Source organism: Hyperolius riggenbachi, chromosome 9 (assembly GCF_040937935.1).
Source record: "Hyperolius riggenbachi isolate aHypRig1 chromosome 9, aHypRig1.pri, whole genome shotgun sequence".
In the NCBI taxonomy this organism is placed as follows: Eukaryota; Metazoa; Chordata; class Amphibia; order Anura; family Hyperoliidae; genus Hyperolius; species Hyperolius riggenbachi.
In genome coordinates, this window is record NC_090654.1 from 231,255,326 (window position 1) to 231,282,325 (window position 27,000).

Here is a 27,000-nt window from a genome sequence, read left to right on the forward strand (position 1 = left end):
CGTTACACTAAACTACCTATGTACAGCATACATTATATCAGATTACAGAAAGGAAGAACATGCTTAGAAGTCGTCCCAGTCAGCCTTGCTAGCTAGTGCAGAAGGAAGAAGCAGAAGCAGAAGTGACCTCTCGTAGCTCCCTCAGCCTTTAATACGGACTAGGAAAGAGTTAAATATGACATCATCTTCACCACCCCCTAGACCAGATTATTGGTGGACCCACTCGTGGTGTCATCATACACACCTACTTGATTAATAATCAATGAGGCATTTGGCCTATATGCAGGACCGTGGATGTTTAGTAAACATGGCCAATGTTTTCTGTTCCTGTGGTTGAGGTCAGAGTAGTCCGATGGCCTTCTTTTAGGAACATGTTCTCAGTATCTGCGTGTATCCTCTGCTACACGCAGACCCTGAGATGCCTCTGCCTGCATCACAAAACCTCTATTTATTTTAAAGGCATACACTGCGGACAAGCCTTTTACATAAAACTCAGGCCAAGTAACTGAGGCCTACTTAAATTATAACAGTCACTAGGGGGTTTAAGCCTGTGGTCCTTAAGCGGTTAATTTAAATCTATCTGTTTAAATGGTATGTTAGTTACTTGCAGGCGCTATAACATAAGCCATAGAAAAAGGTGGCACGTGACAGCCTAACATTTCACATCCACTGTATGAGAGGCCTGAAATATCGGGCATCGTAGAAAGTTTTAAATTTTTTTTACTAACTTTTAAAAATAAAACTGTCATGTGCCAGGCAAATTTTGCAAATTCCAATGTAAGTAGGAACAAAAGACATACCGATTGCTGAAGGTTGTGCAGGATAGCTCTCTCCGTGGCCAAGGGGGGCACAAAGCCTGCAATAACATGCACATTTTACATTATTTTAAATAATTTATTACATTACAATTTTTTTTCTGGCATGCACCAGGAAAATGGTGCATGCCAGGTGGTGCAGGTTAGCTGTTCCTGTGGCCAAGGCGGGTATGAGGCCTGCTGTAACTGGCAAATTTAAAATTTTGAACAATTTTTAGTACATTACAATTCTTTTTCTATTACTGGCATGCACCAAGCAAATTTTTGAAATTTGAAATAATTTAATATATTATAAATTGTTCCTTTATGGTTGCTAGTCTTCCCACAACTAATTCGCTATTGACGCAGGATACAGATGGCTTTTGAACTGTCAGCTGCACACACATAGAAGTATTTCCATACTAATGAGCCTTGTTGAGCTAGTCTAGTACCACTAGAAGTGACGAAGCGTGATATCTTGCTGACCCCAGGTGACCTCACACTCTGCTGTTTGTCTCCTGTCCCCTGCGACTCCTCCCTGCTTCCTACCCTCTCCCTCCCTCTCAAAGGCTCGGCTCTCTGACATTGAGGCTAGATTAACAGTGGGACGTTGCGGTTTGATGCGACGTTAAAGTCGCAATGCAACGTGCCAAAAAAGTCACAACGCTGCGTTACCATCGCATACATCAAATATAGTAGAGAATACAGGCAATGAAAAGTAGGCTTTCAAGTCATTACTGAGCATGTGCAAACAGTCTAACACAGCTAATAACGTGTATAACGCACTGCATGCAGTACTTTCACTTAACGTGCAGCGTTAGACACCAACGCAGTGTGTGCACTGTGAACGGGGCATTGATTTTTTTCATTGCAGTGCATTATTCTGCGTTAAATGTTGTTTTAACCACTTAAGCCCAACTGGACGAGATTTCTCGTCCAGTTGGGCTGCGCGCACTCCCGCGGGTCGCGCGCGCTCCCGCGGGCCCCCCCGTGCGCGCCCCCGCTGCTGGCCGCTAGATTACCGATCAGTGAAAGGGATTATAAATCCCTTTCGCTGATCGGACCCCCCCGGAGAAAAGCCGACAGCGTCTCTTCAGATGCTGCGGCTTTTCTGAGCTCTGGGCTCCTTTCTTCTGCCTGGGAGCGAGATCGATCGCTCCCAGGACTTTTTGATTCTGGCCATCTTGTGGCCAAATAGCAAATTACACCTGTAAAAAAAAAATTTCAAATTAAACATATAAATATATTAAAAAAAAAACCTGTTTACCTCCCACACCAAAAAATACCCACATACAAGTTTAAATAAAAAAAATAAAAAAAATTACAATAACAAAAAAAAAAAAAAAAACATAAATAGTTACCTAAGGGTCTGAACTTTTTAAATATGCATGTCAAAGGAGTATATCAATATGATTTAATAAATTATGGGCTTCTAAACAGTGATGGATGCAAAACGGAAAAAATGCACCTTTATTTCCAAATAAAATATTGTCGCCATACATTGTGATAGGGACATAATTTTAACGGTGAAATACCCGGGGCATATGGGCAAATACAATACGTGAGTTTTAATTATGGAGGCATGTATTATTTTAAAACTATAATGGCTGAAAACTGAGAAATAATGAATTTTTTCCATTTTTTTCTTATTCTTCCTGTTAAAATGCATTTACAGTAAAGTGGCTCTTAGCAAAATGTACCACCCACAGAAAGCCTAATTGGTGGCGGAAAAAACAAGATATAGATCAATTAATTGTGATGAGTAGTGATAAAGTTATTGGCAAATGAATGGGGGGTGAAAGTTGCTCGGATGTAAAAAAATGTCAACCCTTCGGGCTTAAGTGTGTGCGACTTTAACGTCTCATTGTGAACTTAGCCAAAGCGGTTTCTTATTGTTAGTTCACCACACCAGGCGTAACAATAGACCCAGCAAGGGATGCAACTGCAGGGGGAGAAGCCACAGGGGGCCCTGTCCTGAGAGACTGATAACTAAGGGCAAGGAGAGAAAAAACACACCTTGTTTAACAGACATTCATCTGCATATCTGACAATCAGGGCCGGATTTCTGGGAAGGCCACAAAGGCCATGGCCTAGGGCGTTAAATCAGATAAGATCAGAAGTACGGCATGACTTGGAGAGAGAAGAGGTCATATGTCAAAGTAAATCATCTATTCTGGTCCCGCAGCGCAGCCAGCCAGCACCCTGCTCTGCACTAATAGCTGAATTCCAGAGTTCCCCAATCCCTGCATCCCTCACTTCCTGATGTGTTATGACAATCAGCATCTCATCTGTCGTCACCTGATGATCCATTCCTCTGTATGATGGACATACGAGTCGATGTGAGAAATACCAGGGATTTATATTGCAAAGCAGATAGAACTAAGTTCCAGTGAGTTTTAATGCAGACATCAGTGAGCTCTGCTAGTTTCTTCACCTCTTTTACAGCTTTGACACTGACCCCAGCAGCTGTTAATTACACCCTTATCTGATCCTAATTTGACTGTTTCTCTTCTGTTTTTTTCTTCCTAAACAGCAGTGATCTCTTGTCTGCTTCAGTTAACTCTTTCCTGACTCATTTTCTGTCCTTCAGCTCCTACCGTCTATGAGAACTGCAAGAATAAAAATGCTGTTTGCTTCCCTTTCATTGCTAAACTGTCACTTTAATGGACACCTGAGCTGTTACTACCTCTATGCTAGTGTGTATGATTTGGCATCCTTCTTCTTCTCCTGTAGCAGTAGAGCATTTTACCATCTTAGCCATCAGCGAAAGCAGAGAGTTTTGAATCAGGATGATGCCATTTATTGGTTTAAAAGAAAGAGTAAGTTTTCTGCTTATAAGCCTTCTTCAGACTTTGTTCCTGTATACTGTCAATATTTTAGAGCACACCACCATATATGTACAGTCAGCATTTAAAAGCGATACATACATTTTTTTTTAGCAAATATAAATAAATGTCATTCAAATGCTTTAAAGTGGAGCTGAACTCTTGCACAGGACAGAGGGAAAACAGCAGCACAACTAAAATGAGCCCATTCAAACCAGTGATCGCTAGTCAGAATGTTGGACAAAATGTTTTTTGGTGGTGGTGTGGGGGCGGTTGGTGACGGCAGGCCTAGAGCACTGGAAAGTACAAATCCGGCCCTGCTAACAATCATCTGAAGATCCATCCTCGTGGATCTGATCTGCAGATGGATGTCTGTTAAACAAGGTGTGTATGAGGATCTGAAGATATCATAGACTATGAATGCATTTTGCAGGAACGGATCTTTTGCAGGAACAGATCTTTGCAGATACTGATCTTTTGAATGTGTACAGCATCTTTGTGTGCAGCATCTTTTAAAGATTTCTGTCTGATGGGGAGTTCAGCTCAATAGAATAGACTGTGTAGAGTAAACTCTCATACTACATGGAAGGTGGTAAAACTGGTCTAAGATCTTAATCTTCAAGTGTGTACACACCAATATTCCTATGACTGCATCTACTCAGCCACCGATTTACAAATCAAACAAAGTTTTGTAGCCAAAGATTTGTAGACAGTCCCTATTCAGTGTGCAGCAAGCTCTTCTGTACAGCGCCCAGTCCCCAACCTCTCTACCCCTCCCCAAGTGCTCTGTACTGTAGGGATGCTGGAGAAATCTGCAGAGCCAGTCCTTCTCCATCAGAGATGGACAGAGTGAGTGTAATAAGCTGAGGCTGGGAGCACACTCGTCTTTCGGTTTTCTGTATGTGTAAAAACATGCATGTTTTATCACAGAAGCTAATGTCTTTTTTTTCTCTGCATGTGGTAAACACATTCAAGTGTACACTAGCCAGTTGAATAGCATTGATTCTCGGTTTACCTGTGCAGAGGGGGGGCCTTATCCAAAGTGATTTCTAGCTACGGCCCTGACCACACCGTGTGTCAAATTCTGACGTGTTGGGCTACAAAATGCTGCTATTTGACTGCATTAAATTGTGGGCAGTAGAGCTATGTCCTCCTTCCCCCACATTCAGCCCTGCATCCAGAAGGCTGTTGTGATCAGGGTCAGATTTAGGCCATGGCCTAGGGCACCACAGGAGCAAGGGCACCAAAGCAGCAGGCTAAACTGGTGCAGGATTTTCAAGCTTGGGAGATCAGGTGAGCACCTGACCACGGTACTCTGCTGCTAGCCACCTGTACAGCAGCCATCTTGCTCTCTGTGCACGTTTGCATTGTGACCAGTGGCTATGGACTTGGTCAGCATTGGAGACGGAAAGGAGGAGGAAGCTTCTGCACTGGAGATGAATGGAGAAATAAGTGACACTGATGGCTGCTGCAGTGTGAAGGCAAGCTGGCTACCTATACTGAAAGGGGAAGGGGGGGGGGGGTAAGAAGGAGGTATTAAGGGAGTCATCTGGCTACCAATACTGGAGGGAAAGGGGAGTGGTCATCTGGCTACCTATACTGGAGGGAAAGGGGAGGGGTCATCTGGCTACCTATACGGGGGGTTGTCATAAGGCTACCTGTACTAGAGGGAAGTTGGGGAGGGGTCATCTCGCTACCTATAGTAAAGGGGGGGGGGGTGGCTAGTGACAGTGGCCTTGGGTGGTAAAGAGTACAAATCTGGCCTTGGTAGTGATCACCCTGTCAGGGAACTCTGCAATAAGACCTCATTCACATCTAAAGTCGAAAATTCTTACCAGAAACTGTTTCTGGTAAAAAAAACTTTTCAAAGAGCTTTTCCAGAGCGGTTTTGTAATTTACTCCCTGACGCAAGTCAGGAAGTGAACTCTGACCCGCAAAAAATGTATTTATTCTAATAACCGCAAATGCAATAGCCGCATAAAGCGGTTTTGTGAGCGCTCTTCCTATAGCTTCCATTATAGTAAAAATTGGTATTGCTGAACACACAGCGCACGAACCGCGCTGATATGAACCTTATCATAGACCTTCTTCCCGCAAGCGTTTTGTGGGCGATTTTAAAATCGCGTGCGCTTGAAAAAAGGACGAAAACGCCCCTAGTGTGAACGAGCCCTTACTCTTGTTCCGCATGTTTCTCAAGCTTGCCCCAACAAACAGCAGAATTTGATACATATCGCTGTAATAGCAGCAACTGTCATTAACAGGCAGAGATCAAATCTTTGTCAAGAAGCGTGACCGGCGGTTTTCCCCCCTTATCTATAGAGAAGTCATTTCCCTAGTAAACGCTGTGTCAGAGCATTGGCTCAGCTTCCTGTTATTCTTGTCTGGCTGCAAAATAGGACATGCCAACTGATCTGCTCCGAAAGGGAGACGCTGCTGTCTGCAGAAATAAGTCATTTAATTTTATAACATTTCAGCTTCAATGCGAATTTAATTCATACTGCATCATCAAACTAGGATCTGGGCCAATCAAAACTGGAGGATGTTCATGTGATTAGCCCAGTTCCCAGCTGCATACAATTTGAATTAAATTTGAATGCAAACTGGCACTATTGGTATCTTACTAACCAATTGAGTGAGAGGAATATGGAGACTGACATATTGATTTCCTTTTAAACAATGCACATTGCCTGGCTGTCCTGCTAATCATCTGCCTGTAATACTTTTAGCCATAGTCTCTAAACAAGCATTATGATCAGGTGCTCTTGAAACGTATGCATCTGTCACTGTTCACACACGCATTTTACAGTAACACACTGCATGCATTATGTTATGATGCCACATGTGGTTATACCGCAATGCACCCGCCCCTTTGTGAGCGTCACATACAGGGTCGGACTGGGCCACAGTAGTAGTTTTTTCCCTCGGTGGGCCCCCCCCTCCAGGTCTCTGGTGGGCCCCCCCCCTCCTTGTCTGACAGAGCTCCAATTGCTGCCTGCAGCACAAAAATTCTCTTCTCAGTGCTGTAATCACTCATGCTGAGAGCAGTGGCGTAGCTAAGAGCTGTAGGCCTCGATGCAAATTTTACAATGGGGCCCCCCAAGCACTCTATACATAACAATTAATATGACACACCAAAACCTGCCAATGGCAACTACAGTGTCACAGGTGCAAGAAGGGGATGGGAAATAGCTTGTTAATGATTACCACTGTTCAAAGTATCTATAGAGTGATTATTATGAGCAAAGGACCAATAGAGAGGTGATACTGTAGTTGAGGGAGGGCCCTTTGGAGCCCCTTTGGCCCAAGGGCCCCGATGCGGTCGCAACCTCTGCGGTCGCAACCTCTGCAAAGTAGGACATTACTTTATATTGAAGGAGGGGACTCTATGCAAAGTTTTGCTGGGCAGCAGTGTCTCTGAATTACAATGCTGCTAAGATCATGTACATTTGGCTCTGTCCATAATACATCATGACCACGCCCACCTTCCGGTGCATGGTCACGCCCTTTTTTTCACCGCAATCATGGGATGTGTGGGCCCCTAGGTTGAAATTTATTTGGTGGGCCCCCAGTGTCCCAGTCCGACCCTGGTCACATAGGTGGGTGCATTGCAGTGGGGCAAGCCACATTATAGGCCGATATGCCATACCGCAATGCACCGCTCCGTTGTGATGTGCTGCATGCAGATCGGAATGATTTCAGTGTGAACTTCGCTTTAGATGAAGAAAAAAAAAACTGTTTGAAACTAATGATAAATTGTACAAATATTGTTGCAAAGTTTGCACTGAACAACTTCAAAAGATACCAATAAAGAACAATTCCCAGTCATGCTGTCCGATCCAAATTATCGGATATTTTTAGGCGATAATCATGCTTGATTGCTAGTGGTCATAGAGGTTGTTGGATGCTTAATGATCTTTCCACAAACTGCACCTGTCAAGACCAGGAATTTGGTTCTGAGGCTTCTGTGAAAAATTGCTCTTCTGGGCTAAACCAATCCTTTTTTGTTTTTGTTTTTTTTTTTATATATAGGGCCTTTGATTTCTTCCCGAACAATCGTTAGAATGATGACTTGTTCAGATGCGCTTACTTCAATGCACCTGTACGACCATGTCATTGCTGGCTCTCTTTAATGATCATGTAGGTAGCCATTGTTGATTATTGTGTGCAATCAGTAGAAGTTTTTTAGCGGCTGTATCGACGATCGCTTATTACAACCGAGGTTTTTTGAGTGTGTGTACATAGTTGCACAGGCCTTGCTTCATTTCATTTTAGATACAACCAGTTTAATTGGGGCTATAACGTAACATTTTTGGAGGGTGCAGTGTCAGTGTTTACCATAGGTGCTGCTTTCATTAGCTGTGTATACTGTAGGTTTGAAGTATTGAAGTTCTTATGCCTCAGTCTCTCTTGTCCAGCAGCATAGAGATGGACTTCAGATAGCTGACATGTGAAATAGGCACAGACACAGTTGACAGTAAGCGATGCAGTTAATTTGGGTGCATAGATTGATCATTAAATTAGGTGCCATCATGTAATTTGCGGCAATGCTGACTGTGTAAGCAAATTAGTTTTTTTTGATGTGACGAGAGTGGGTAATTGGCACTCAGAGTTCGGCTATTACATAGCTGAACTTCGGATATTGGCAGTCATGTGCAGCAGGGGTGGAGAATCGTTGCCAGGGGATTGGCAATTGGCAATCACACAATTAACAGGCGCTGGAGTTCGGCTATCATATGAAAGCCAAACACCAGATTGGCTATGGTATGGGTGCAGCTATACAGGTTAGTGTTAGATATAGGTAAGGGTTAGTGTGAGATACATGTAACAGAAGCCAATAGTAGAATATCAGTTTCTGATATTCAAACCATTGGCAACAACTGGTGTTCAATCTACAGATTCGATGTATGGCACAGGGATTATTAGCCACAAGTATTTGGCTTTCATTAGTTTGGGTTTAGTTAGGCTTATGATGGGAAACTGCACTGGCCCCCCCCCCCCCCCCCCCCGTGCTCCCCTAAGTCCCCCCATGTCAGCATGAGTCTATGTTGACGTTAAGTAAATCAAGGGTCTTTTCTGTTTACCATAAATACCTCACAATCCTTGCAAGTTCCCTTGTAATGAATGTATGTGGCTGTCACTTATATTTGCAAAAAAAAAATCTCTCCGCCTCCTTCTGATTGTATGTTCTGACATTGTCAGTCAACAGGAATATAATTTAAAGAAGGCTTAGCTGAAAGTTTACCATTTTTCTTTTAAATTAGTCAATAAACTAGAGCTTGTATTTTGCAGACAGGAAGTTTTGAATTAGGATAAAATTCCCGATTCAAAACTTTCTGTATTTGTCTCCAGCAATGCACAGCAATTAAGATAAGGAATTATCCCCCTTGCTTGAAACACGGGATGGGGGCTGGAATGATTACTAGCAAGTAAGGATTCAAGCATGCCAGCAGACTAGCCAAGTACATCTGTAGGTAACTTTTCTTCAATAATAGCACTATCATTTGGACAATCTGCTCTGTTCAAAAGCCTCTGAGTTCTGTTTGTGATGTTTACATTTAGTTACTATCACTACTGAAGCTAGTTAGCAAACATTGATTTTGATCACCCAAATGCCAGCCAGCCATCATTCCCCCCCCCCCCCCCCAATCCTTCTCCGTTTTAAAGCTGGAGCTGCTGTTGCTTCTTATACAAGTAGACACTTTAAAGCAGGATTGTGATTTAATCTGTACTGAGATGCACTTTGCACCATCCTTAGGCCAGGGTCACACTTAGCAGAATCACATGTGTTTTCCACTATGTGCTATGGGCGAAAAGCATGCCACTCTGCTAAGTGTGACCATGGCCTTAGGGAATTAAGCTCCACCAATAAAATCACATGTCAACATGTGTTTATTCAGGAATTCACGAACACTGCAGCTGTGATAGTACTATGGTTATACATTCCTTTTTCCTTGATCTATTCTCCCTCCTGATGATTAAATTAGCAGGTAGCTATATTTCAATCCCCTTGGCATAATGATTTGATTTTACAAGAAAAGTGAGTGTAGTTTACATAGACGACCCTGAGGCTGTAATCTCTCACCTTGCAGCAAAGATTTAATGATTGTGGTATTTAATGGATTAAGTTGACATGATTAACCGCTTGTAAGTGGTAAAATATAGAACAATATGGCTTCAGTGTGAGGTCTAAACAACATTGCATTCTGCCCTCTAGTAGAACGTTCCTCTGGGCTGTTTCACAATGTATAATTGAAGACAGCTGATCGATTGTGTAATAGTTAACTCACACTGGCCTCAATTCACGGAGCATTATCAAACGTTTATAATAATAAATAATTTACCTCATGGGTAAAATCTCATTTTAAATTCACTAAGGTGTTATATATTTATCGAATGTTTTGAATTCAAAATGAGATTTTACCCATGAGGTAAATTATCAAACGTTTGATAAAGTGTTTGATAAACGTTTGATAATGCTCCGTGAATTGAGGCCATTGTCTCATTTATAATTAGGGGCCCTTTTAAACTGTGTTCATTGCATCACAACAGACAATTCACTATGCCTATCTCCTGTCTTTAACAACGTTTATACAGTTATCACCATGGTGACGAGGCATGTAGTATTCAAGAAACATTTTACCTCAGGCAAACCTAAAGTTAACTCTTTTTTGTCCTTAAGTTATCTCTTCAATCCTTAAAATAACTACAGAATTCTGAAGTTAAATACAGGCTGTTAATTAACTGCGTGTAAAAATAACTACAGAGGCGGTAACTTAACCTCTTGTGGACCGCAGTGTTAAACCCTCTAAAGACCAGGCCAATTTTCTCTAAATTGTCCACTGCAGCTTTGAGGCCAAGCTACAGGGCCGCACAACACAGCACCCGAGTGATTCACCCCTCCCTCTTCTTTTCTCCCCACCAACAGAGCTCTCTGTTGGTAAGGTCTGATCACAGCGCTGTACTAACTGAAACTAACAGTCTCCCGCCGCTCAGAGACTGAAGGCGGGACGGAATTCCTCCCCCCGAGCAGGAGATGCGCGCACCGCCTGCCCACAATCTCCTGCATTAGCTGGCATCAAGACTTAAAGAGGAACTCCAGTGAAAATAATTTAATATAAAAAGGTGCTTAATTTTTACAATAATTATGTATACATGATTTAGTCAGAGTTTGCTCATTGTAAAATCTTTCCTCTCCCAGATTCACATTCTGACATGTATTACATGGTGACATTGTTACTGTGGGCAGATTATGTAGCTGTTCTGGCTTTAACAGACAGCTATAAACAGCCATTTCCTGTGTGTGTCATTGTTACATTGTGGCAGTTTGCCCAGAGTACCGTACGGTACCAGAGCCTCTTGTGGGAGGGGTTTCAGCACAAAATCAGTCATACAGCGCCCCCTGATGGTCTGTTTGTGAAAATCATTATATTTTTCATGTAAAAGTGGGTATCAGCTACTGATTGGGATAAAGTTCAATTCTTGGTCGGAGTTTCTCTTTAATGCCAATTGGCGTTAGGCAGTCCTGGGGCTGCCGCCGCAGCCACGCCCATTGGTGTGGGGCGGTCGTTAGGTAGTTAAGGAATGAAGAGATAAGATAACTCTCACTGTGTGGTGGTAAGTTTTCCCTTGCCTTATTATCTCCAGCATGATCTTAGTGAATTGAGGCCATTAATATCATCGCATTGCAATGAGATGCATATGTGCTGGTATTTAAAGGGATGAGGCAACAACCCTGCTAAGGGCAGCACGGTGGCATAGTGGTTAGCACTCTAGCCTTTCAGTGCTGGGTTCTTGGTTTGAATCACAGCCAGGGCACTATCTGCAAGGAGTTTGTATGTTCTCCCGGTGTCTGTGAGGGCTTCCTCCAAGTGCGCTGGGTTCCTCCTACATCCCAAATACATACAGATAAGTTATTTGGCTTCCCCTTAAATTGGCCCTGGACTCCAATGTACACATGACTATGGTCAGGATTAGATCATGAACCCCTCTGAGGACAGTCAGTGACAAAACTATGTATATTCTGTAAAGCACTGTGGACGATATTTGCGCTATATAAATAATAAGTCAGAATAAACTTCTAGGTTACACAGTAGTGGGGCTTTCAGAGACGCACTCACATTATTCCACGTTCATCTTTTGGAAGCAATAATGTATTTTAAGGTTATGTTGACATCAGTGCGGGAATGGAAAATGGATTGGGCAATATCACTAAACAAACACTGGTCAGTACAAAAGTTCATTAGGTCCCGTAAGTCTGAAGGTTTGACTCTGGTTATCAGTAGAATTAAATCAGGCGCTGCAGAACAGATGGTTCTTCTGCATTACTTTGCATCGAAGGTTTACATGAACTCGGAGTGATTTGCATCTTATTGGCCAGCTCTACATCTCTAAAGGAATTTATAGTGCATTTTATTGTGGGACAAATGTACAATTTATACGTATGCATACACATGTATTTTACATTATATTTGCAATAGTGATTCTTCAGTCCCCTTTTACACTTGCCAGGCAAGTATGCATTGCGTTACCCTTGTTTTGCCGCAGGGTGGCACAACCACAATGCAGGGCAATGGGGCCTAGCGCCGGAGTGCCCAACTGAATGATAAGCTGCTGCAATATCAACATTGTGTTAACGTTGGACTCAGAGCCGGGACAAGGTCCTTCAGCACCCAAGGCTGAGACAGCAAAGTGCGCCCCTCCATCCCTCCCACCCCAGCCGTCGCACACTAATTGCTATTAGACTAAGAGGCGCCCCAGGGCCCCCAAGATCCCAAACACCTTAATCTCTAGTTATCTGGCTTGCAGTCACTGCTACGTATGCCCTTTTCTTATTTCTTTCTGCTTCAAACACAATTGGGAATGACAGCTGAATGAATTGTGCGCCCCCTCCTGCACTGCGCCCTGAGGCTGGAGCCTCTTCAGCCTCTGCCTCGGCCCGGCCCTGGACTTGGACTTCCTCGATGACACAGCTGCGGCAGAAGTAATGTAAAGTCAATGGGCGATGCAGGGTTTTTAAATATGTTGGTGGCGGCGGTGCAGCGCGCATGCACAGAACAATGGAAGTGCAGCCGTAAAACCCGGGAATCCCAGTGATGTACTTCCTGTCCAGCAGCAAGTATGTCAGATGGCGAAGGACGTTCCGGGGGGCTGCACTGTGCATATGACTGTCGGCGCACTCTGCCACAGGGTCATATGAATGTAGTTTGTTGCGGTGCGATAGGGGCAGAGTATCGGAGCGCAAATGCAATGGTCAGGTGTAAAACTGGCCTTAAAGGACAACTGTAACGAGAAGGATACAGAGGCTGCCATATTTCTTTTTAAACAATACCAGTTGCCTGGCAGCCTTGCTGATCTATTTGGCTGCAGAAGTGACTGAATGCCACCAGAAACAATCATGCAGCTAATCTTGTCAGCTCTGACAATAAAGATAATCTGTACTCTAAAATTCTTACAATAAAAAGCATACTATTCTATTCATTATGTTCTCCTGGGCCCCTCTTTGTTGTTTCTGCCACTCCCTGCTGCAATCCTGGCTTGTAATTGTTAGTTTTAGGCAGTGTTTACAGACAAAAAACTTGGCTGCTAACCAGCATGTGATAGGCTGAGAGAAGCTCAGTCTGTGACTCATACAGAGTCTGGAGGGGGCGTCGAGAGGGTGTGTATAACTTCTACCTATCACAGCAGAGCAGCACATTCCTGCCTGAGCAGACAAAGCTGACAAAGGAAAGAAGATTAGATTATATAACAGAGATAATACAGCCACTATGCAACTAGGAAAGGCTGCAGTAAGACAGACAACATTAGAACAGGTATAGGAACTTATAGGATAGAAGAAATAAGGCTGAACATTTTGTTACAGAGTCTCTATAATGTCAGAAACACCTGATATGCTGCATTCTTGTTCAGGGGCTAAAAGTATTAGAGGCAGAGGATCAGCAGGACAGCCAGGTAACTGGTATTACTTAAAAAGGAAATAAATATGGCAGCCTCCATATCAATCTCATTACAGTTGTCCTTATCAGTGCTGCTCGCATACCACTTTTCACTATCTGGGACTAATTCGGATCCGGATAGTGCTCTACCCGATCCGGGTTGGATATCTGGATCAAAATGTTTTCAATCCGAATCGGATATCCGACCCCAATATCCGCCGGATTCGGATATCCGGATGGAAAATCGGAAGTGGCCTTCAATTGCTTTAAAAAGGTTTCTAAGGGTATATGAGGCATATATCTTCATTATTTTGTAAAGGGCCCTTCCTCCCTGGCCCAGGAGTAGTCTTACCTCCCTCCTCCGGAGGAGTATCTTGTCTTCCAGGGATTTGTAGGATGTCAAAAGCACGCTCACATACATTAGCCAGGAATTGAACCCAGGTCAACTGCGTGGAGGGCAGCTATGCTCACCACTATACTACCAACACTACAGCACGCTCACATACATTAGCCAGGAATCAAACCCAGGAATTGAACCCAGGAATCGAACCCATGAAAACTGCGTGGAGGGCAGCTATGCTCACCACTATCCTACCAATACTACAGGCTGAAGCCAGCCTAGCCAGCCTAGCTGGCCTGGGAAGGATGAAAAGCTAGGTGGCCATACTACCATTCCTGCTAACCTAAAGCTTACTTGTGTCTTACAACACATTGGCTTAAGACTTTACCAAATCCAATGCTCCAATATGGGGAAGCTTCTCTGTTTGCTGTTTTTTTTTTTTTTTTTTTTTTAAGTGTGGTGTCTTAGTTCACTCATCTCTTCAACTACAAGAAAGGCCCAGGAGTAGTCTTAGCTACCATAATATCTATGTTACGGCAGGGCCCTTATTACACTTTCTCTTACAGGACTATGGAAACCGTTTTGCCCATGCGATAGCGAGGTGCAAAAATTAAATCATGCCTAGCAGAGGATGGTTTCAATCCATCAACCTCTGGGTTATGGGCCCAGCACACTTCTGCTGCGCCACTCTGCAGTCTGCTTACATTTATATACAATCTTCAAGTTTAAGAAGGGTACATTAGTTCCCTTCACAAAACACAAAAGGCAAGGGTGTCCCTGGGTGGGCTTGAACCACCAACCTTTCAGTTAACAGCCAAATGCACTAACCAATTGTGCCACAAGGATTGTGTATATGTCATGGCTGCTAAATGGCTATCTGGGGTTTTCTTCGGACAACTGTTGAACACAAAATGCAAGGCCATCCCTAGCAGGAAGGCTTGCATGGCCACCTAGCTTTTCATCCTTCCCACCCTTGCCCTGGAATCTTCTGGACTTCAAATTGCTGTCCTTTGCTGTGTGTGTTACACCAGCATCATCCAGGGGGGCACATGATCTTTCTGATTCTTAAGTCTTGAATTGAATCTTGTAAGCAGTTTCACCATGTGTCCCACTGCCTTCATCTAGCAAATTAGGCAAATAAGCAAGCTTATTTTTCTCTTGGGTATATCACAATGGTACATGCTAGGCTGGCTTCAGTATGTAGTGCTGTTGGTAGTATAGTGGTGAGCATAGCCGCCCTCCAAGCAGTGGACCTGGGTTTGATTCCTGGCCAATGTATGTAAGCTGGCTTTTGACATTCTACAAATCCCTGAGAGTGTGCGTGTGCATGCGTGCATCTTTTTGCCATTGAACTAGTAATCCGGATTCGAATATCTGGGAGAAATCCGCAGATATCCGGGTTGGCTGTCAAACTATCCGCAGATAGCTATCCAGATCTAGTCAGTTAGGCCTAAAAAGTTCAGATATCCGGAATCCTGTTGAGCAGCACTTGGCCTTATGGTATTTTCGCTAAGGATTGCTAAAGTGCACATTGTTTGCTTTCACTCATCCCTGCTTTACAGCAACTAACTGCTTATCCCTAGAGGGCATGAGTAAGCTCCAGATTTGGCTGTGCACAGTGTTGATTATCACAAACAAGAGGTAGGCAAATTTAAAAGGCAAGAGAAACCAGTTATGGAAAAGATGTCATCAGTGGATGGTTGAAAAGTGTGCTGCTTAAAGCACAAAGACTGAAACCTGGGGCTTTTAACTTAGCTAAGGATTATTCCAGACCCGCATAGTCTGTTAGGTTCCTCAGCATCCTCTGGGTCCACTTCGTTTTCCTGCTGCCAGCTCTGTAAGATTTGTAGCTGGAACATTAGTCACCCCTACATGGTGCCCCAGTCACAGAAAGCGTTCTGCGCATGCGTGGTTCATTCTTTTGAAAAATGTGCATGCACAGAATGCCCTTGGCTATGGGAGCGTGCTTGAGAAAGGTGACCCGGATGGGACTGCATAGGAGCAACTGGAGTTCCAGTCACAGATCTTAGGGAGCTGCCATCAGGAGAACAGAGAGGACCCAGAGGATGCAGAGGGACCTGACTGACTACAGGGGGCTGGAAGAAGCCCCAGGTGTCAGCATTTTAACATAATAATAGATACATAATGTGTGTTATAGTAGAAAGGTGCTCATTGTGTATGTAATGCAAGTTGCGCTATTTGCGCAATGTGCCATACATAGCACAAACCATTTGTGCACTCTTTGTAGGTAATATTATTAGACTCAAAACAGTAAATTATCAGCAAAAATACTTTATTCATAACGCCAAAATTTTCAACACGTTTCACGGGTCTTAGCCCGCTTCCTCAGGTTATAACAGGAGCAACTGTTATATAAATCTGCCAGCAAAAGCACCTCTGTGCTTGCTGATAATTTGACTGTAGTGAGTCTACTTGGGGAGGTATGTCCACCACTGCCTCCATTTTTAAACGTTTTTTTAAACTTTTTACTCTACTTCTGGCGCCTCTGTTCAAATCAATAATTGTATGATCATGGTCTCTCCATTCATTGGCTATCATTCATAAAAGCAGTGCTGAAAAAAAAATCTGTGCGGGAAAATACCGCATTCGGTAGTTTAGACTTCTGTGTGCTCATTCATAAAAATGTTTACATTTGTGATACAAGTTCGGTATTTTCCCGAAGTAGACAGGCGGTATGTTTGTGTAACATGAGAAGCTGCCTGAGTTGATGCATTTTCTCCTCCAGAGACAGCGTTCCTATAGAAGAGGCAGCCCCAGCATCCTTTTACACGTGCATTTTTTAAAAAAAAACTGCCTCTCCTTGCCCTGAATCTGCCGGAATCTGTCGATTAGTCTTTCTAAACAATCTATTTAAAGGGGAACTGAAGTAAGGGGTATAAGGAGGCTGCCATATTTATTTCCTTTTAATCAATACCAGTTGCCTGGCAGCCCTGCTGGTCTATTTCTCTGCAGTAGTATCTGAATAACACCAGAAACAAGCATGCAGCTAGTCTTGTCAGATCTGACTTTAACTTCTGAAACACCTGATCTGCTGCATGCTTGTTCAGGGGCTATGGCTAATAGTATTAGAGGCAGAGGATTGGCAGGGCTGCCAGGCAACTGGTATTGCTTAAAAGGAAATAAACATGGCAGCCTCCATATACCTCTCTCTTCAGTTCCCCTTTAATTGCCATAACTTAGAGGAAGTTCAAAAAAATGTTACGCATGCGGGCTTTCTGATGTGAAATATATCTGAAAACAGGTACCCAAGGGGTTAAAAAACAGCCTTGGTATTCTGGAATGCCTTGTCTGCTCTGCTCTCACTGCTGCTGCTGTTTGGGAGGTCTGTCTCATTAGCTGAGCAGTTCTCCACATGGTTATCTCTACCTCAAAGGGAGCTGTAATCTCCGTGCTGACACCCCTTGCTCTAATCTTTATGAATTGACATATGGTGACATTTGTTAACATAATTACCACACATGGCGGTAATTTATCGCTCTGCTCAGGAATGTTAGCTTTTCATGCGGAAACAGCTTTTATGAATAAACACTTTGCTAAGTGGTGGGTAAATTCAGCTGTTTTCAGCATTTCTGCATGCGGGAATGCTTTATGAATGATAGCCATTGTCTCTACCTTGGTTTTTCTTTGTAGGTAAGTTTTACTGATATTTAGCAAATCTACCCCGATGTGGTAAGAAATCTCTAACCTACTGTGGGCTCCTGCTGCCTTTCATGCTTGTGACTACCAGAGGCCACCCCAGCTCTGTGCAGTCCAATCTGAATTTCCAGTACCCCGCAGCAGATCCTTGCAGACAGCCAGATATCAGCTGTTATTTACATTTGTTTCTACATTTAACATGTTGTTCCTGTTCCAATTCAGTAGTTTCACTGCTCAAAAGTGCAGTGTTTACAGGATGGTAGCTACAGCCATAGCGACTGCTATGGGACCCTGTAGCAGGGGGACCCAGGTGCTTCTTAGTGTGTTCTGTAGTATGAGGGCCCCCTCAATATTTTGTTATTGGGGCCCGTGATTTCTAGCTACACCACCGATTCTAAAACATGACAAAACGGAAAACTGTATACTCACCTTATGGTAATTTTTCCTTTTGTGATGCGTCCATGGCAGCACCTACGCTATGTGCTACCATGGAAGCATAAGGAAAATTGGCACTGGAAGCCTCTGCTACCAGCCCTTGCATTTCACTCCACCATCAACATAAACATAAATGATTGGTTTGATCCACCATGTGTGTTTGTAATGCTGCTTGAAGATGGAAAGCATGGGGGGTGAGGGTCACACACACTGCACTTATGTGCATCTATGGGGAGATTTAGTGTGAATACAGCTTCTGCTGTATTTTCCTTATGCTTCCATGGCAGCACCTACGCTATGTGCTGCCATGGACACATCAGGAAAGGAACATTACCGTAAGGTGAGTATACAATTTTCCGTTATCAGGAGGAGGAAGTACAGCAATAACCATTATGAGTTTGCAGTTGTGTTATTCAAAGGCCAAATGCACAAGTATTTTCCTACCCTTGTATATTAGTATTATTATGTTCTGTATTTATAAAGCGCCAGCATATTATGCAGTGCTGCACAATAGATAAATGGGGTTAACATACAAGGTAGAACATACCACAAAATCACAACAAAAAATAAAACCATGCAAATGTATTTTATAACAGTAGTTCAATGTCTTTGGTAAAAATAGAGTCTGTTCTAGACCGCGAAAGGGGTGTCTGCCAGTTCTCGCTATCAGACACCCCTGCATAATCAAGCTGGAAACACTAGGGGGAAGGCCCTGCTAGAGGCTTACAATCTAAGGCTACTTTCACAGTGGGATGTTACAGGCACACGTTAGAGCAGCCTGTAACGCACCCCAACGCACAGCAATCAAAAATCAATGGGCTGTTCACAGTGCCCACGTTGCGTTACAGGGTAACGCTTCACGTTGTATGAAAGTGCAGCATGCTGTGCGTTCTACGCGGTTTTAGGCACGTTAGACTGCTTGCACATGCGCAGTAATTAGCCATATGGCTCATTAATATTCACTGCACTGCTGACGTGCAGTGTTTTCTTCCTGGAGCGACCACTTTGTGTGCTGATTGGCTGGGGGGACCACGTGATGCGGAGTGTTCCAATCAAGTGGTCTCCGCAGTCTATACTGCACACCAAGAGCTGCATAACGCGGCTCACTCTGGCGTCCTCCTTCAACACCACCAGGCGTTGCGTTAGGGGCACGTTATGCGACCTTAACGTCCCCTAAAACGCAACGTTCTGATGTGAAAGAGGCCTAAAGGGTGGGAGTAGAGACAAAATAGGTAGGTCTGTTGAGAGGGTGCCCAGCAGAGTGTATTACGGTACTGATGCGAGGGAGTAGCATGAAAAGGTGAGACTTGAGGTCTCGTTTGGAGGCATTAAAGGTCGGGCGAGTTCCAGAGAGAGGGGGCAGTCTTAGTGCTGCAACTGTGCATGGGAGTGAGAAGTGCACGGTGCAAACAAGCACAGGTCATTGAAGGAGAGGGCCAGTATGTGCCTGTGGATAAGATCAGAGATGTAGGTCGGGCAGGTACTGTGCACTGATTTGTAGGCCAAGCATAGAATTTTTAAGTTGATCCTGAAGCGGTATAGGCTCTAGGTGTCAGTGCTTGGATTTATCTGTTTAGATCTCCTTGGTTAGATGACCAGAACATAATTATGAGCCTCCCCACCAGCCAATTCCTGCAGAAAAATTCTCCACAACTGTAGGCTGTGAACTCCATGGGGAGCTCGCACTGTGCCCTGCACTCTTACATTCTGAACAGTAGTGATGATGGCTGAGCCAAAGAGCTCCACCCATCCACAGGGCATGTAGGGCCCATTCACACTAGAAGCGCTTTTCTGAGCATTTTGCAATTGATTCGCGTCCTTTAAAATCGCTCCCATTCACTTTAATTAAAAATGGCCGCAATTTTAATGTACGCGATCGCAAAATCGCGACGATTTTTCCATGATTTTAATGGAAGTGAATGGGAGCAATTTTAAAAAGCGCTAATCAATCGCAAAATGCTTCAGAAAAGCGCTTCTAGTGTGAATGGCCTCTAGGGCTTGTTCCCACTATGAGCGTTTGCAGTTTTTTTAAGCACTGGTGATTTTAGAAATCGTCCTAAAAGCTCTTGTGCAATGATTCCCTATGAGAATGTTCACATGTAAGCCTTTCGGTTTCATTGAAATCGCAAACGCGCTACATGTACCATTTTCTAAGCACTTTCACTATAATGAAAGATATAGGGAAATCACAAGAAGCTTCAAAAAGAGCTTTGGATAGCGATTTTCCGAGCGCTTTTAAGAATAAATACATTGTATTTATTATTTTCTGGGTCAAAGAGTTCACTTCCTGACTAAAGTCAGGAAGTGATAATCTCAATCGCTCAGCAAAAGTGCTTAAAAAAATGTTTTTCTCAACGCAAAGCACAGGGAAAAGCACTTTGAAAAACTCTCAATAAGTCGCTCAGCGCTTGCGATTTATAATGTGAATAAGGCCTTAGGACACCTGAAATAAGAGGTATATGGAGGCTGGCATATTTATCACTTTTTAAACAAAACCAGTTGCCTGGCAGCCCTGTGATCTCTTTGGCTGCATGCTGCTTATCTTCTCAAGCTATAGGCTGCTTTCACAGTGGGACGTTACAGGCGCACGTCAGTGCAGCCTGTAACACAGCCCAACTCAGTAATGAAAAATCAATGGGCTGTTCACAGTGCCCACATTGCGTTACAGTGTAACGCTGGACGTTCAAGGAAAGTGCAGCATGCTGTGCGTTATACACGGTTTTAGCCGCGTTAGACTGTTCTGCACATGCTCAGTGCAGGAGAGGAGAGGCCACTATTGTGACTAGCCACATGGCTAATTAATATTCACTGCACTGTGTTACGTGCAGTGTTTACTTCCTGGAGCGGCCGCTTTGTACGGCGATTGGCTGGCGGGACCACGTGATGCGGAGTGTTCCGATCACGTGGTCTCCACAGTCTTTGGACACCTGCGCCGTTTTCGTTCTACCAGTATCGAACAAAAATGCCGCACCAAGAGACGCATAACGCATCTCTATGTAGCGTCCGAGTTTAGCACCACCATGCGTTGCGTTAGGGGAACGTTATGCGACCTTAACGTCCCCTCTAACGCAACGTCTCTGTGTGAAAGAGCCAATTAGTCAGAATCATCCGATCTGCATATGCTTGCTCAAGGTCTATAGCTAAAAGTATTAGAGGCGGAGGATCAACAGGACAGCCCGTCAACTGGTATTGTTTAAAAGGAAATAAATATGGCAGCCTCCATATCGCTCTCACTTCAGGTGCCCTTTAAAGAGAAACTGTGGGCTGAAAATAACGTACTGAACAACTTTTTTTTTTTTTTACAATATTAATTTGTACATTTTTTAATTAGTGTTTGCCCATAGTAAAATCTTTCCTCTCCCTGATTTACATTCTGAAATTTATCACTGGTAGTGACATGTTTAGTCCTGCCAGGTGATCTCTGCAGAATGTTTGTTACTGAGAGTTCTATGCACAGAGGGAGCTATTCCTTGGCAGTTAGAAACAGCCGTTATTACCCACAAGGCGACAAGGTTCAGAAAGCAAACTCTCAGGGCCATGGCCCTGACATCACACTGTGGGAGGGGTTTCACCACAAATCAGCCATACAGATGGCGCTGATGATCTATTTGAGAAAAGATAAAGATTTCTCATGGGAAAGGGGGTATCAGCTTCTTACTGGGATGAAGTTTAATCCTTGGAGTTCCTCCTTCACCTGCAGTGTTCCAGGTCACAAAATCAGATTTTATACACAGTAAGTAAATTCAGCTACTGAAAGCTTTACTTCACACAGAAATACTGAACACTGGGCACGGATTTTAAACCAGGGATTGTGGCTCTAATTTCCTTCTTCTGTTTTCACTACCAGTATTTGCCTTTGTGCAGAAGTATGTTCTCTTCTTTCAGCGGATATAGCTTGTAAGGTAACCGGCCTGCAGCAAGTGCGTCATCAGTGCCGGAAAGGGAGCCAAACCTCTGTTCATATCTTTTGGGAGGCTTGTTGTTACCTTAGATCAAAAGCACAGGATGTCATCACTTTCTGCGCATCGCGGTCCAGAGTCTTACACCAGTGAACGGAAGAATGATGCAAAAGCAGCTCTACTGCCCTAGAGCAATAGGTGGTAATTATAGTAAGGAGTGGTTAAACAAACCAGAACAAATGGAATCTGTGGTTGTGGCATGGGAGTTAAAAAGGGCTTGGAAACCAATATAGCAACGTGACAACCACTAAAACACAAATTCTGTGTCATGGTCTAACCTGCTGAAGAAAATGACAGCAAGACTTATGCTACATACACACTTCAGATAAAAGTCTTTGGAAAAGGCAAGATCACAGACCAATTTTACCCCCTTCCATGTACAGGATCTTCTCAAAAAATTAGCATATTGTGATAAAGATCATTATTTTTTGTAATGAACTGATAAACATTAGACTTTCATATATTTTAGATACATTACACACAAGTGAAGTAGGTCAAAGCCTTTTATTGTTTAAATATTGATGATTTTGGCATACAACTCATGAAAACCTAAAATTCCTATCTCAAAAAATTAGCATATCACGAAAAGGTTCACTAAACGAGCTATTAACCTAATCATCTGAATCAACTAATTAACTCTAAACACCTGCAAAAGATTCCTGAGGCTTTTAAAACTCCCAGCCTGGTTCATTACTCAAAACCGTAATCATGGGTAAAGGTGCGTACACACATGCGACTATAGTAGTTTGTAACGATCGTTCCCCGATCTTTACCAACGACGATCGTTACAAAAAATGAACCAACGACTATTAAGGCAAACGACGAACGAGCCAAATCGCTCCAAAAGAAAGTTCTGTCTCGGCGGATTTTAACCAACGACGATCGTTTGCAAAAGTAGTACATCGTTGGAAACGGTCGTTCGTACTAGGCTTGACATGCGCATTTCACAATTTCTTCATGAAACTTCTCATTTTTATGCGCAGGCGCAATAGTTGCTTTACGTGATGTAACGTTCGTTCTAACGATCAGATCGTTACACACCTTTTAAAACTAACTTTACTTAGGTCGTTCTTTCATCAATTAAAAGTTCGTTCGTCGTCCTCAACGAACGATCGTTGTCGCATGTGTGTACGTAGCATTAGACTGAAGACCTGACTGCTGTCCAGAAGGCCATCATTGACACCCTCAAGCAAGAGGGTAAGACACAGAAAGAAATTTCTGAATGAATAGGCTGTTCCCAGAGTGCTGTATCAAGGCACCTCAGTGGGAAGTCTGTGGGAAGGAAAAAGTGTGGTAGAAAATGCTGCACAACGAGAAAAGGTGACCGGATCCTGAGGAAGATTGTGGAGAAGGACTGATTCCAGACCTTGGGGGACCTGCGGAAGCAGTGGACTGAGTCTGGAGTAGAAACATCCAGAGCCACCGTATACAGGTGTGTGCAGGAAATGGGCTACAGGTGCCACATTCCCCAGGTCAAGCCACTTTTGAACCAGAAACAGCGGCAGAAGCGCCTGACCTGGGCTACAGAGAAGCAGCACTGGACTGTTGCTCAGTGGTCCAAAGTACTTTTTTCAGATGAAAGCAACATTTGCACGTCATTCGGAAATCAAGGTGCCAGAGTCTGGAGAAAGACAGGGGAGAGGGAAATGCCAAAATGCCTGAAGTCCAGTGTCAAGTACAGGTCAGGCGCTTCTGCCGCTGTTTCTGGTTCAAAAGTGGCTTTATCTGGGGAATGCGGCACCTGTAGCCCATTTCCTGTACATGCCTGTACACGGTGGCTCTGGATGTTTCTACTCCAGACTCAGTCCACTGCTTCCACAGGTCCCCAAGGTCTGGAATCGGTCCATCTCTACAATCTTCCTCAGAGTCCGGTCACCTCTTCTCGTTGTGCAGCGTTTTCTGCCACACTTTTTCCTTCCCACAGACTTCCCACTGAGGTGCCTTGATACAGCACTCTGGGAACAGCCTATTCGTTCAGAAATTTCTTTCTGTGTCTTACCCTCTTGCTTGAGGGTGTCAATGATGGCCTTCTGGACAGCAGTCAGGTCGGCAGTCTTACCCACGATTGCGGTTTTGAGTAATGAACCAGGCTGGGAGTTTTTAAAAGCCTCAGGAATCTTTTGCAGGTGTTTAGAGTTAATTAGTTGATTCAGATGATTAGGTTATTAGCTCGTTTAGAGAACCTTTTCATGATATGCTAATTTTTTGAGATAGGAATTTTGGGTTTTCATGAGCTGTATGCCAAAATCATCAATATTAAAACAATAAAATGCTTTGAACTACTTCAGTTGTGTGTAATGAATCTAAAATATATGAAAGTCTAAAGTTTATCAGTACATTACAGAAAATAATGAACTTTATCACAATATGCTAATTTTTTCGAGAAGATCCTGTAGTACGAGAGCCATACCTACACAGTCTATTCTATGGAGCTGAACTCCTCATCAGATACAAATCTTTACAAGATGCTGCACACAAAGATGCTGCACACATGCAACAGATCAGTATCTGCAAAAGATCTGTTCCTGCAAAACATCCGTTCTTGAAAAATGCATTCATAGTCTATATGATATCTGGAGTTACTCATACACACCTTGTTTAACGGACAATTATCTGCATATCTGACAATCATCTGAAGATCCATCCTGGTGGATCTGATCTGCAGATGACTGTCTGTGAAAGGGACTCCGAGCTCTACTTAAAAAGTAAAATAGTACTCACCGGGGGCTTTCTTTAGTCCAGCGCTGGTCGGGAGGTCCCACAACGGCGTCCTGGCTCCGCTCCTAGGCCCCGCTCCGGAATGGCTGGACGGCGGCAGCCCGGGCGACACTCGGCTGAGTGTCGGGCTCCTTCTTCCGCGTATGACGCGGCTGATGTCACACGCCGGCCGCCTCGCATCATCACGGCGGCCGGCGTGGCAGTACGGCGCATGCGCGCTTTAATCGCGCATGCGCCGTACTGCCACGCCGGCCGCCGTGATGACGCGAGGCGGCCGGCGTGTGACGTCAGCCACGTCATACGCGGAAGGAACAGCCCGACACTCAGCAGAGTGTCGCCCGGGCTGCGGCCGGTCAGCCATTCCGGAGCAGGGCCTAGGAGCGGAGCCAGGACGCCGTTGTGGGACCTCCCGACCAGCGCTGGACTAAAGAAAGCCCCCGGTGAGTACTATTTTCCTTTTTAAGTAGAGCTCGGAGTCCCTTTAACAGACAGTCATCTGCAGATCAGATCCACCAGGATGGATCTTCAGATGATTGTCAGATATGCAGATGATTGTCCGTTAAACAAGGTGTGTATGAGGAACTGCAGATATCATATAGACTATGAATGCATTTTTCAAGAACGGATGTTTTGCAGGAACAGATCTTTTGCAGATACTGATCTGTTGAATGTGTGCAGCATCTTTGTGTCCAGCATCTTGCAAAGATTTTTATCTGATGGGGAGTTCAGCTCCATAGAATAGACTGTGTAGAGTATGGCTCTCATACCAGGGCTGTGGAGTCGGAGTCGAGGAGTCGGAGCAATTTTGGGCACCCGGAGTCTGAGTTGGAGTTGTGGTTTCATAAACTGAGGAGTCGGAGTCGGGAGTCGGGTGATTTTTGTACAAAATCCACAGCCCTGTTAAATATTAGACTAAGGAGTTGGAGTCGAGGAGTCGGAGCCATTTTGGTTACCCGGAGTCGGAGTTGGAGTCAGAGTCGTGGTTTCATAAACTGAGGAGTCGGAGTTGGAGTCGGAAAATTTTTGTACCGACTCCACAGCCCTGTTTCATACTACATGAAAGGTGGTAAAATTGGTCCGTGATCTTGCCTTTTCCAAAGACTTATCTCAGGTGTGTACGTAGCATAACTATTTGCCCGAGGCAAGATATATACTTTAAAAACGTATTAGAATTTAATCTCCTCTCGTGCTGAGCATACAACTATTCTAATTACCTTATGCTGGGAACACGCAATGCTATCTCCCGCCCAATCGATCAATGGGAATTGGGCAATTATTTCTTATATGTCCGATCCGTTTCCGATGGATCCAGAAAATCGTTCCCTTTATCAATCGGGAGCAGTTTGGACCTGTACAACTTCCTGTCTGATCAACCGTCAATCGGACGGGAAATTGCATCGTGTGTTCCCAGCATTAATAGTTGTTATGTATGTGAATCTGTGTCTAAATCCTATGTAGTACAGCAAACCTGTAAAAACATTATACTGTACTTGTTGCTAGTTAATAGCATAGTAATTGCCATTATTAATTATTCATATAGCACCAAAATCAGACTGTGCTGTGGAGTTTTGCTTCAACAGAATGTTTCAGATAGTAACATACCGGTAAATGAAAACAGCTTGGACAAAATAATGGGACCCTTTACCCCACAAATTATGGCAAAGTCGTTAAGAGACAACCGTTAGAATCAAGTGATTTCTGAGAGACTTCTGCACCTGTCTTCAGGCAGTGTGGCCCACCCTTCCTGAGGTAACTGCTTTAGCTGTGCCAGGTATGAAGCATAGCTCCCAACTGTCCCTCTTTGGGAGCCCTGTCCCTCTTTCCTCCTTATTTGTCCCTCTTTCATGACGTTGTCCCTCTTTCTATGTAAATATATGTATTTGTCTACTGTAAATGTGTTTAATTGCCTCTAAACTTTATTCCCATCTTTTAAATTGCTATATTTCTTATTTTCAAATGTTAATATGAAGGAAAATGCACCAGGATAGAAAGGACCAGTGTGGTATGAATTATAAAACAACATATTTTTCTTATGAAATCTTTATGGTACGCGTGACTAGGGGTGTGCCGGGGGGCGTGGTTAGGGGTGTAGCCAGGGAGTGGCTTAAGTGTCCCTCTTTCTCATCTCCAAAAGTTGGGGAGTATGTATAAAGGGTGCCCTCTCCACACACTGCACCTTTCATTTCTTTACAGAAATATGTCATGGTGTTCAAATAAGGCTATATATATATATATATATATATATATATATAAGACCACATCACAATAGTCCATTGTTTTGTTCTTAGCTTTTCTTATGTGCTTTTATTCATTATCCTGACAGAAGAGCCACCATGACCC